Raw genomic sequence first — 11,591 nt, 5'->3', positions numbered from 1 at the left:
AGTGGTTTCTCTGACTCACAAACTTTTGCTCTATTAGTTCAGTTGCCTTTGTAGTCTAACCAGTGTAATGATTTGTTACTGCGCAAATCTCGACCTGCATACTGTTTGCAAAACTGTTTATTTTGCACTTTCTAGAGTTCGTCAGAAGAGGGCGCAATTTGATACCAAGTTCATACTGGGTAAAGCCTGAGGCTTGATGAAGTGGAGGTTCATAATTTAGAGTTAGCAACTTTAACAGTTCAGACACACATAACCTGCTTTTTTCCCCTGTGGACTAATAATTACTTATAAAACGTTTAAAATCAGTGTAAATGGCATTTTAATTTTCAAGAGCCCTCTGAGTCTAACCACCTATTTAAGCTGTTGTGCTTAGCGTAGAATTTATTTTATTACAATAAATATAAATTCATCACACTGACAAAAATGCAACCAGCAAATGTTACCCAAAAATTAACAGAATAGTCTCCGGTTAATAGAAACCGGTGACTCAGCTGATAATTTCAGGTCTGCAGTGTAAAACTGTGCAGAAAACAAAGAGGCTATTTGTCTCCCGGTTCAATCCCTGCTTAGGCTGCAGGGTGGGAGACCTGCAGTAACAAAACTACAACAGACTGGGTCCACCCTCCTCAAGTGTCCTTGAGCAAAACACTGAATCCCTGCAGGGCTGCTGTTATGTGAATGACCTCCCTGTGGAGTTTGCCAAGGTGTTTTTACACCGAGGCTTCTCTGAAAATCCCTTCTAATACTCAGAACATTGTGCTATATGCACTTGCGTGCAGTTGTATTTGTGTGTGTGTGTGTGTGTGTGTGTGTGTTGGACATTGTTTTGTAACATAAAGCCATAAGCAGCTGTTAATCTCTCACCACGCAGGTCCACTAATGCCTCAGCTGCAGTACATGATAAGTTGTTTTCTGTGCCTCCTGCAGCTTTTAATCAGTTTCCTTTAATCCATAAACTTTTACTTTCAGGAAAAGGAAAACACAACTACTGTTTGTGCTGCACTACAAGGGCCCAGTACTCTGTGCTATAATGCTATAGAGAAGTTTCTCATGCCTTTATTAAGAATGTATCAGCTAATGCTCACATGCATGTTTTATTCATCTTCTTTTAACTCTATGTTGTATATAAAATAGGCAGTATCTCTGTAGTTGTTGTCCAAACAACATCCTTCAACATAATGAGTCATGTCCTTAATGTTCCGGTTTTTTTTGCCTTCTATCCAGTTTAATTTATACAGCATCAAAACACACGATTAATGTCAAGATATCTTATTTTATGTATTCAAAAGTCTACACAAGTGTGAACTTGGCAACAGTGTGGAGAAAAACTCCTTTTAAAGAGGAAGAAAGCCCCAGCAGATCTAGGCTGAGGGTGGAGCAGCCGCCTACATCGGTTGACTGGAGTGGGGAGAAAGAGAAACAGTAAACTGCATCTGCAGCATACAGAAGAGAAAATGTGCATGTGGATGTGGCATACACAGCAAATGCACTGCATGTGATAAAGAGGAAGTACCCCAGCAGCCTGAGCCTATAGAAGCGTTACAGCAGTGAGGGTTAAGTCCGGGTTAAAGACATTTTGAAAGCTAATTTTAAGAGAAGGCAGGGCGTCTGTCTCCTGAACCCACCTTGGGAGCTGGGTCTACTGGTGAGGGGCTCTTCAAAGCTTTTTGAAACACAAGCCAGCATGCAGTCTAAGAGCGAAGTGCTCTATAATAACATGATAATATAACAAATATGATAGTGTAAGGTCTTCGATAGCTTAAGGTCTTCAGGGCTTTACATATAGGGAGAAAGATTTTGAATTCAATTCTGGATTTGATAGTGAGCCAATGAAGAGATGCTAACATAGTGGCAATAGGATCTCTCTTTGGCCCGTTTCCCCATCGATGCGGTGCTGATGCAGAGCCATTTGTGCCTTTTGAAAACCAGCCTGCATTTCAAAGGAAATGAAAACTGAATGCTACGCAGCGTTAGGCAGGATAACGTGGGCACATTTCGGTGGAAAGAACATAACTGCTGAGTCAGCAATTCATAGCTGGGCCCAACACATTTGTGCTAACTGTAGTTTTGTCAGTGGGAATGCGTGAAACCGGTTCTAGATTTGGCTTGGGCACCTTGTACATGGAAAAGAGGCATTTTCAGTAACCTTGCTTATTGAAAACATTAACAGCATAAACATATTAAATGACTGTTTGTAAAGAATATAACCTGTTCCTTGAGTTCCTTGTCTTGTCTTTAGTCTTCACGCTGTGGGTTTCAAGGAGAACAACATGTTCTGTATATATGGGACAGCTGCAAAAAAAATGTCAACTTTGAAGTGCAAGTCTGTGGTTTGAACCGACAACAGTTCAATGCTCAGCAGAATTTTCTACCAGCTGACCATTGTCCACTTTAAAACAGTAAGAAAACACTGTTTTGAGGGTGGGACAATATTTTCTCATGTCAGACAACTTACATTGCTTTAACATGTAAACAGTGTTTATGCAGCACCACATAAGTCAGAGTAAGATTAGAAAAACAGCATTTTTGAGTCTAAAAATGGGGCCTTCAGATACAGCAGGGCATAGAGTTCAAGCGAGACGTGATTTTACGTCTTCTATAACAACTAGTCAGTTTAGTTTTTGCAAACGTCACTCAAACAGAAGTAAATAGTAAATCCTCCGTTGGGACCTATTTATACACATTTATTACTAATGACTACAATGAGTACAATATTTAAAATATGTGTTCACAGAAAAAAAAATACAGTACTGACTCATTGGTTTAGTTTTTTTCACTGGATTTGAGTTTGAGACTTATCTTCATTTCTTTTACATGGACAGACTCTACAACAGTGATTTGTAATGCTGACGTATTGTTGAAAACTGTACATAGATTTACTGCAGATAATGTCATGTGATGGCTTATGGCTGTGTGCTCATGCAGGTTCTGACAGACTGTTAAAGAATAAAAGAAACATGACGCCTGCTCGAGGGTAAGACAGAAGATTATAAATTAATGTCACATCAACGATATTTTTAGAGCTGCACTCCTGATGATTCCTTGGCATCAGTCAGATCTCTGTTAATCTAACACTAGATTAAGATCATTTTCGATAAGAATTTTTGAAGATAATTTTCTTTCTCCCACTTTTAACAGAGGTTGTTACAGGTGAAGCCTCGCAAGTCACAGGAAGTGATGTTTATAGATTTTTAAATTTAGAGGCAAACAATCAATATCTGGAAAGTATTTTAGCAAAATTCCTTCACGTTTTTGTACTCTGCCATTTGTTTTTAACCCTCTTAGGTGTAAATCATGCATGTCTTCGATTAAGTATGGTTACAGTTACAGTTAGGGGTTGTGGGTCTCCCCATGGAGTCGCCTGTAAAATAATACAGTGTATTTGTTTTAGTAAGTTTTAGTAAGTAAGTAAGTTTAAACAGAATTTAAGCAGCTTTTTTAAAGCTACAGTTACACCATGATACATTTAGAGCTGTTTTTGTTTTAATCAATCATTTACATGTTGCATTTTATGAAGCGTTAGTGATGTAAACAAGCCATAGGTTAGCTGACTAATTGATTCAACTGGCAGCAATTTTCATAACTGATGAGATGTCAAGGATTCAAGCAGCCCGCTTAATTCAAAGAAGATTGTATATTAATTTTTTGCAACCCCAGTCAGCTGACTGCAAATGACTAATTTAATTAACTTCAAATCTGCTTGGTCTGCAGCACTTAAGCACAACAGAAAGTGAAACGATGGATTTACAGCTTTGCAATGTGATGATGACACTTCTTTTTGGAAAACAATCTCAAGCAACAGAAAAGGAATAAAATATAGCTAATGGCTCTGTCTGAGCTACAGCACTGCACCACAGTGTCTTTCTTTTCTTTTTTAAAGAATGAATATAAAAACCACAAATGAGGGAAGCTGGGGAGGGAAAATGCCTCTCTGTTATGATTAAATCATAACAAGGAAAAGAAAAGCAGTTACTGTATATTAGGATGGGTTTTGGGGTTTTTTTGGTTTTTTTGCATTCAACAATACAATGCATGTCTCAGTAGTTCATCATTTATTACATTGTAATATCAGATCCTTTTTTAAGGAAATTTGTCCCCTGAAAACCCCGGGACTAAAAGTGCTTTTTTCAAGAGGAAAAAAAATCTAATCAGCAAACAAACTACAACACGGGTCAAACACAGTATTGGAAAAAGACAAAACACCCTCTTTCTGTTCTAAGGTTTTAAGTATCAGGACATAATTAAACCGATGTCCTCCTTAGCAGGCGTTAAAATTGTGGAAATGCAGGACATATAATCACCGTGTCATTACTTATTTAACTAAACTAAGCCAAAATGCAGTATGTGTGTGTGTGTGGACATCCCAGCAAATTCCCCCCACAGGTCAGACCGTGCAAATAAACTTCAAAAAACCTAGGCGCTACATCTCAGACTCTACAGGCCTCAATTACCCTTTTTAATGGTAAAGTTCATGACAGTACAATTAGAATAAGACTGAACAAGAATGGCTTGTTTGAAAGGGTCACCAAGAGAAAGCCTCTTCACTCTGAAATGAACATGGAAGCGCTGCTTAGACTTCTGGAACAAGGTCCTTTGGACAGATGAGACCATAGTGAAGATGTCTGTTCAGAGTGCACAGCAGCACTTTTGGTGAAAACCACACACTGCACATTGGCAAAAACCAACTGTTAAGCACGGTGGTGGAGGGGTGGTGATCTGTGCACGGGACCTGCAGACCTTGCAGTCACTGAGTTGATCAAGAACTCCCTGCTATACCAAAGTATTCTACAGTCAAATGTAAGGGCATTTGTCTAATAACTAAAGCTTGACTGAAACTGGGGCATGCAACAGGACAATGATCGAAGCTGTTGCATTGCTCCAGTCAAAGCCAGACCTCAGCCTGACTGAAAAGCTGTGGAGGACTTTATGAGAACTGTTCATAAACTAATGCCTAGATACCTCAATGAACTGAAGTAATGCTGTAAAGAAGAGTGGGCCAAATTTCCACCGCAATGATGTGAGAGACTGATAAAGTCATACAGAAAACGAGTACGTCAAGTTATTGCTGCTAAAGGCAGTATTACAGTCCACTGAATTATGGGGTGCACTCAATTTTATGCACACTGCTTCTACATTTTGGCTTAGCTTTTCATTAAATAAATAATGAAAGTGCAAAATACCATGTGTTGTTGTTCTTTTGAGGTTGTATATGTTACCTTGGTGTATAAAACCTTAGAAATGATAGACGGTGTAACGAGAAACTTAAACTAGTTATTAAAAGAAAGAAATAAAAAGCTAACTAAAACTGAACATATAAAAAATAAAGCAAAATAAAGCACCGATATCTCTGCTTTAAGTGAGAAGTGCACAATTTTTGACGGCATTCCCCTTTAAGATATCAGCCTCACTGCTTCTTTGTATACCAACGCCAAGACTCCGCCTCTTTATGCAAATGAGCCGTGACGTCGGCCGAAGCTAGCGCTACGTCTCTTCTTCCGACAGATACTGCTTTAAAAGCGTATTTAAAGCCCTGGCTGTAGTTGAGGGAGCAGCGGACAACCTATGCAACAAAAGCTGCAGCAGAGCCGAGCGACTGTCCGACCACACAGCGGACGAAAACACGGAGCCAACGGCTGACACGACACGGCGAGGTGAGCGCGATGCCCGGGGGAAGCAGCAGAGACGAGACGGGACGGATTTTTAACATTTTATAGCCGCTGCTGGTCGGCTCCGCCAGGCGGAATACACAGCATCTCAGGTTGCTGCTGCAAAGAGGGGAGCAGGAGGAGGAGGCATTTACTGTAGTTTTCTGCAGGCCTGTTTCAAAAACAAAAACAGGAGAGAGGCTGGGGGGTGCAATCTGCAGGGTACGGGTCAGGATCCATAATTAGGCTTCTCTTATTATAAAGTGTAAAAAAATGGTGCAAGTGGGTGGTGTTTAAATTTAAAGTAGGTGAAGCAGAAGAAGCTCAGCGGTGGTTGTTTACAATTTACATGTTGAGGACACTGGCATTAGAATAATCTTCATTTCCTCCATCACTGCTGTGTGTGTGTGTGTGTGTGAGTGTGTGTGTAATTTGCCAGTGTAATTTGGTAACTGAAATCAAGCATCTACCGGTATATTAGGTTTAAAGCGAGAGAAATCTGTGGGATAGTGGTCGTGGGTTCGAGTCCACTGGCCGTCGTGTGCATGATTAGAGGCATTAATCTTAGTTAAGTAAATTGGTGATTCTAAATTGGCCATGAATGTGAATGGTTGACCGACCTGCTATAAATCGATGACCTATCCGGGAGGTACCCCCCGACAGCTGGGATAGGCTTCAGCCCATCCGTGACCCTGAGCTGTTGTGTTTCGCTCTTGCCGGGGAAAAACTGATGTAATGGATGCGGAGTGTCCTGCACAGTAATCACTGATTCATCGTCAGTGGCTGTAGGTGTGTTTGAACACATCAGCTGTGCTTTCCTACCTGACTGCATAGGGTTCACGTGTTAAAGTATCTCCTTCTAATTTTTGTGTTTACTGGCAGTTTCTGTGAATGTGTCTTGATCTTAGATCCTTGGAGAGCACAACAAATAGACTGATTAACGCAGAAATAATTGCCTTGATAAAAGCATTACTTATAATGTTAGTTATACCTTAATAATCCATGAGTTAAGTGCCATTGACCTGAGATGATTGTAATCTGTATTAATTTGTGTCTGTTTTGATGCTGCATGCTTAGGTACGACTGCAGGGCTTAAGATTGCAGCTTGGACCAAACTACGACGTCTCAACGACATTTATGAAGCTTTCAAGGCCTTTTGGTGAGTCTTGCATACACTTGCACACAAAAAGCATTTTAAAGATCATCTCGTGTGTTTCGCTTTGGCGTTTGGTCCACACAAAAATATAAAAGACCCGAAGAAAGAGTCGTAAATGGCCAACAGATGTTGTGTTTTAAGTTTAATATGTTTCTGTTGTGCCGAATCGGAGGTTCACTCCGAGTGACGCGATCTTGGTTTTGGTTTGGGTCGACCTGACAGTGCACACACAGACGCACGCTCATGTGATGTTTGTTACTTCCTTAAAAAATCTATGTCAGGCTCCTGGTTTCGATGCGGTTTAGGTTTCAGTTTGTGTGCTAAAGACTAGCTTGTTTAGCTGAAGTGAAAGCTACCGACTTCCTCTTGAAGAAATGTTTGCTGACTATCAACTGCTGCTGTGTCAGCATCAGGTTATTACCCCTGATGCACGAATATAGCCAGACCCAAGTGGTCATGTGCAGACAGTCACATGAACACACTCCCCATATGCACATAAAGATACATTTGCTCAGATCTTAAGCAAACACTGGCAAAACCTCCTTCTGTACCTTCACATAGGAGGATATAGTAACTACCTACATGCAGATATTTGATATTTGCATGCATAGTTGGTGGGTATTTCCATAAACAAAACATCCATAATAGTTCTGTCTTCCTGGGACTGCTGTTTATGTGGACCTCTAGTAATTTCTGATAACGGCAGAGATTGTCTCTGACCAGACCTGCTCAGACCTTCCCCTGCTGAGGTACCACCTCCTCTGGCCCTGGGGGAGGATGCTAAGGCATGCTTGAACCACGTCAGTCGGTTCCTTTGTGACGAGGCGGAGCCCCTTCCAAATGACTAAGCTCAGTCTGGGTGAGGCCCCAGACAACCCTTATATTTGTGATTGTTGACTACAGGTGAGGACAGGAATGAAGATCGACCAGTAGGCTTTCCCGTTCAGCTACTTCTTCCGCATTACTGTAGATGTTGCACCGATCTGCTCGGCCCACCGCTCGTGAACAGAACACTGTGTCTGTACACGCTAATAGGACTACAGTTTTAGTATGCTACCATTAGTTAACACTAGTGTCTGCAATAAATAGATGGGATTCGTGGTTAAATGGTTTATTTAGGTGTTTTAAGCTGGCTCAGATACTACCCTTTCTAAAAAAAACAAAAAATACACTGACATACCTGTGTGTCTGGTTTTTCAAACTGATGTCCTGAGGCTGCTGTCGAAAGGTTAAAAGCACCCTCAGTGTGACTCCAGATCTGTGTTTTACTAGTTTTCATAGCACGAGTTCTGATGTGAGCAGAAAAGAAGAAGCTCTCCTCCTTCAGAGAGATCACAGCTCAACCTGAACTCTCATTTTCCAATAAAACCAACGTATCAAAACAAAATCTTTAAGGCAAACAGATGGAGCTACAACTGAATTAAGGGCTGAAATAATTTGGAAGGGCTAAATCTGCATAGCATTACATAGAAATAGGATGACATTTAATAAGTATGTGTTTTATGAGGTTTAACTTCAGAATGTGGATACCCGTGTTTGTGTATGTGCGAAATATCTATACGAACAGATGGAAACAGATTGAATGGCTCAGGGAGAAGACAAGGAACAGCCTACAACCCTTCTGTAAAAGCAAAGGAGTGTGTTCCAAAGGTGTTTGATTACTGAGTACAGACAGGGGTTTACGGTGCTGTCAGCCATCGTTTTAAAACAATGAAATTTTTTCTGCAACAGTCAGTGACCTAGTGGTTTAAAAACTAAGTATAAATGAAGTGCAGCTCTTCCTTTTGTCCCAAACCCACCAGCTGATTTAGTTTGAAGTAATACTGGCTGCCTGACTCTCACTCATCCTCCTTGCATTTCACACACACTCACACACAAACAGCAGATCTGGCTCAGTATCCCGAGTCCTGATCCTGTGTAGATAACCCATTTCCTACTGGTGAGAGGTTTTCATACACAAACATGAGAGGGGAGCGGGGGAAAGAAAGGAGTGAGCTAATATGTTTTTCCACTTACGATCACAGGGCAAAAGAGTGTGTTTATGTGTATTTGTTCATCATCTCGCTTGCATCCGAGCCATCGATAACCTCCCTCCCCCCTCGTCTGTAACAAGTCTTTCTAAGATGCTGTGCATATATAAATGCCACTGCATTGTTTAGAGTCACTTTATCCTCAGTTAACTATGTTTTCTTCAGAGTTCAGGTGGGCGCCTGTAATGAAGAAGATTTAATGGTTTGATTTGCCGGTGACCTCACAGATGTGTATCGAGGGGAATCTGCAGCCCGGCGGGTTTTTGTGTGGAGTATCTGTAATGCTGCGTGCACGGCTGGTTCATTTTCTAAACTTGGAGGACTGTTATCAAAGTCAATACTGTATTTAGCCCCGGTTTTGAGTTGGAGGACACACACAGGTACACCCTGTACCTGCGTATGTGGGAAGATATTGCAAGTAGTACAAAACGTCATCTAAGGACTTTGTGTCTTCTGCACTTTCCACTTTGCTTGCTCCTCCTCTTCTCTGTCTTGTATGCAAACTTTTCTTTTTTCAGACTCATTTCTTTTCTCTCCACTCTCTCATTTGCGTCTTCAGCTTTGTATTTATTTTGACACGTCTTAAACTCGAGCAGACGTTCCAGTTCCGCAACCTGCTTGTGGCGCTTCGAACTCATTAAGTAGAGTCATGGGAAAGTCAGGGGTGAGGTGATGCTTTACAAGTTTCCTTGTTGTTCATGCAAAAGCAGACGAGGTTAAAGCCCCAGCAAGTTTAATGTTTGATCAAGGTGTTTTGGCCGTGGTCATCAAAAAAAGCGTCTTGGATTAGAGTTGAAATGTCTTCATAAACTTAAAGAAGTCCATTCGGCTTCTTTTTCAGGATCTAACTACAACTTTTATTTTTGCAATCACACAAGCACCTTTTTCTGTGCCTAAGAGCTTCACCTAACATTCACACACACTGCATGAGTGCAAACTAGGGGAAGCAGGGAGTAGACCGCTGACCTTCTGATCAGCTTGCTCTACCTCCGGAGCCACAGCCGCTAATAAGGTGGTCCATACAAGATGGTCATATGGTCATGTGACCACAAAGCAGGAGAGGCCAGTCGAAAACCTGGCAGACACCAAATGTGGTTTAAAAGCATCCAGATCTGCAAAACCAGCACCACATGAACCAAATCCTGGAGATTTGGATTATCTTGGCTGGATTCTTATTCAGATTATTTTAAGCCTTTAAGTGATGAAGCTGGTGAAATTTAGTGGCCAATTTCTGGGTTTAACTGCAGAAAGTACAGAAAGTTATGGGAAAGATCAGATTTTCTTTTTCCTCTGGGGCAGGCCAAAGTCTGAACATACTTGGCTTCACCACATTGAGAGCTTTTCAGCTGCCCAGGGTTAACTTTAACACCGCGTCAGTGAGCTGTGTTCTTCAATGAAAAATCTGCACTCAAGGCGTATTTAAACTTTCCCTTTCCAAAGTCTTTCTAAAGTCATTTGTCTCTTGTCTTTGTGTCTTTTTTTTAAATCTCCGTCCTCATCTTTACTGACTCATCCTGAGTAGAAAATGTCTGAGAGCTAAAAGAGGCTCAACTTTCCAATTAAATTAGCAAAAAGCTGAGTGGATGCCAGAAATGACTGGCAGCACATCGGACTTCTTTTGGGTTGTAAATCTTGGCTGCCTTTAGAGCTTCGTGGATGAAGCACACACCTCATCCTCACTAGTATTTGCAGTTAACTCTTGGAGTATGTTTTATCAAACAGGATAATTGCCATCTGGGACTAAGAGAAGGCAGCATAACAGTTACACTCTTAATCCCTTAGCTTTTCTCTCTCTCTTTTTTTAACTTTTCCTCTTGAAGAAAACAGCCTCAGGTTCAATCAGTAACATCTGCTAAACTCTAAAGACCAAAAAGAATAAAATGAACCATTCCTGAAAATGTACAACTGCAACTTTACCAAATTTAATGCAACAGAAGTGAAACGCACAAACTCTACATCTGCGTTTGAGTCACAGTAGCAGCAGGTGTCCTCTTCTTCTCTTCTTCCTCCCCTCTTTTGTATCTTAAACACAGAAAATAACCAGATAGGAATAATTGATATATCTGCTACTGTATCTCAGATTTTTTAATATCTTGTTCACACTTCAAAATCTACAGATGTTCATATTTAAGAAGGACCCAGCGAATAGCTTTCACTTTAAAAAGGTGCTCATAGGGTCACTGAATATTCATACAGACCGGTCGGGTATCCTGGGTGGGTGAGGAGAGAGGATAACTGGCTGTGTGCCAGTAATGTCATTAACGCTGTTAGTAATACTGCACTCAAACTAATGGTTGCACACAAACACTTGGGCACTTTTGAGCTAATTTTCCTGCAACACAAGAAGAAAGAGTGTTCAATCTGGGGTCCTTTTAGACCTTTTTATACCTGAGACATTACACAAAGTGACACCAGTTTAAAGGTGCTCTGATCAAACATCATCCCTCGTAGCATTTTAACACATGTGGATGAAACGGTCCAGATGGTTTAATCAAGTCTGCGTGCTTGCACTTTGTCATTTGATATCTGTGTCTATAAAGATGTTTGTGAAAATGTTCTAATTTTAAAGTTATTTGCCTTTTTTTTTTTTTCTTTTGACCAGGCAACCTGTGAGTCACTAAGTTTGATCATAGCATTATGTTGTCAGTGCTGCATTTGAAAAAAAAAAAAAAAAAAAATACTGGAACGAAGTAAGCAGCTGATATAGCAGACCTTTGCATCCTTTCTCATTTGCTGCTAATGATCTCAGGTTTGGATGCT

General features: G+C 40.8%; 1 protein-coding gene across 1 annotated transcript in view; it reads left to right on the top strand.

The window, feature by feature from the left end:
* Window positions 1-5,469: 5,469 nt before the first annotated feature.
* slc45a4a (solute carrier family 45 member 4a) overlaps window positions 5,470-11,591 on the top strand; it is a 53,462-nt gene continuing 47,340 nt past the window's right edge. The window contains exons 1-2 of the mRNA XM_005478433.3: window positions 5,470-5,651; window positions 6,723-6,804. The gene's annotated coding sequence lies outside the window, so the exon portion shown is untranslated. The remainder of the gene's footprint in view (window positions 5,652-6,722; window positions 6,805-11,591) is intronic.

This window comes from Oreochromis niloticus, linkage group LG22 (assembly GCF_001858045.2).
Source record: "Oreochromis niloticus isolate F11D_XX linkage group LG22, O_niloticus_UMD_NMBU, whole genome shotgun sequence".
Taxonomy (NCBI): domain Eukaryota; kingdom Metazoa; phylum Chordata; class Actinopteri; order Cichliformes; family Cichlidae; genus Oreochromis; species Oreochromis niloticus.
This window is presented reverse-complemented; position numbering and strand designations above follow the sequence as displayed.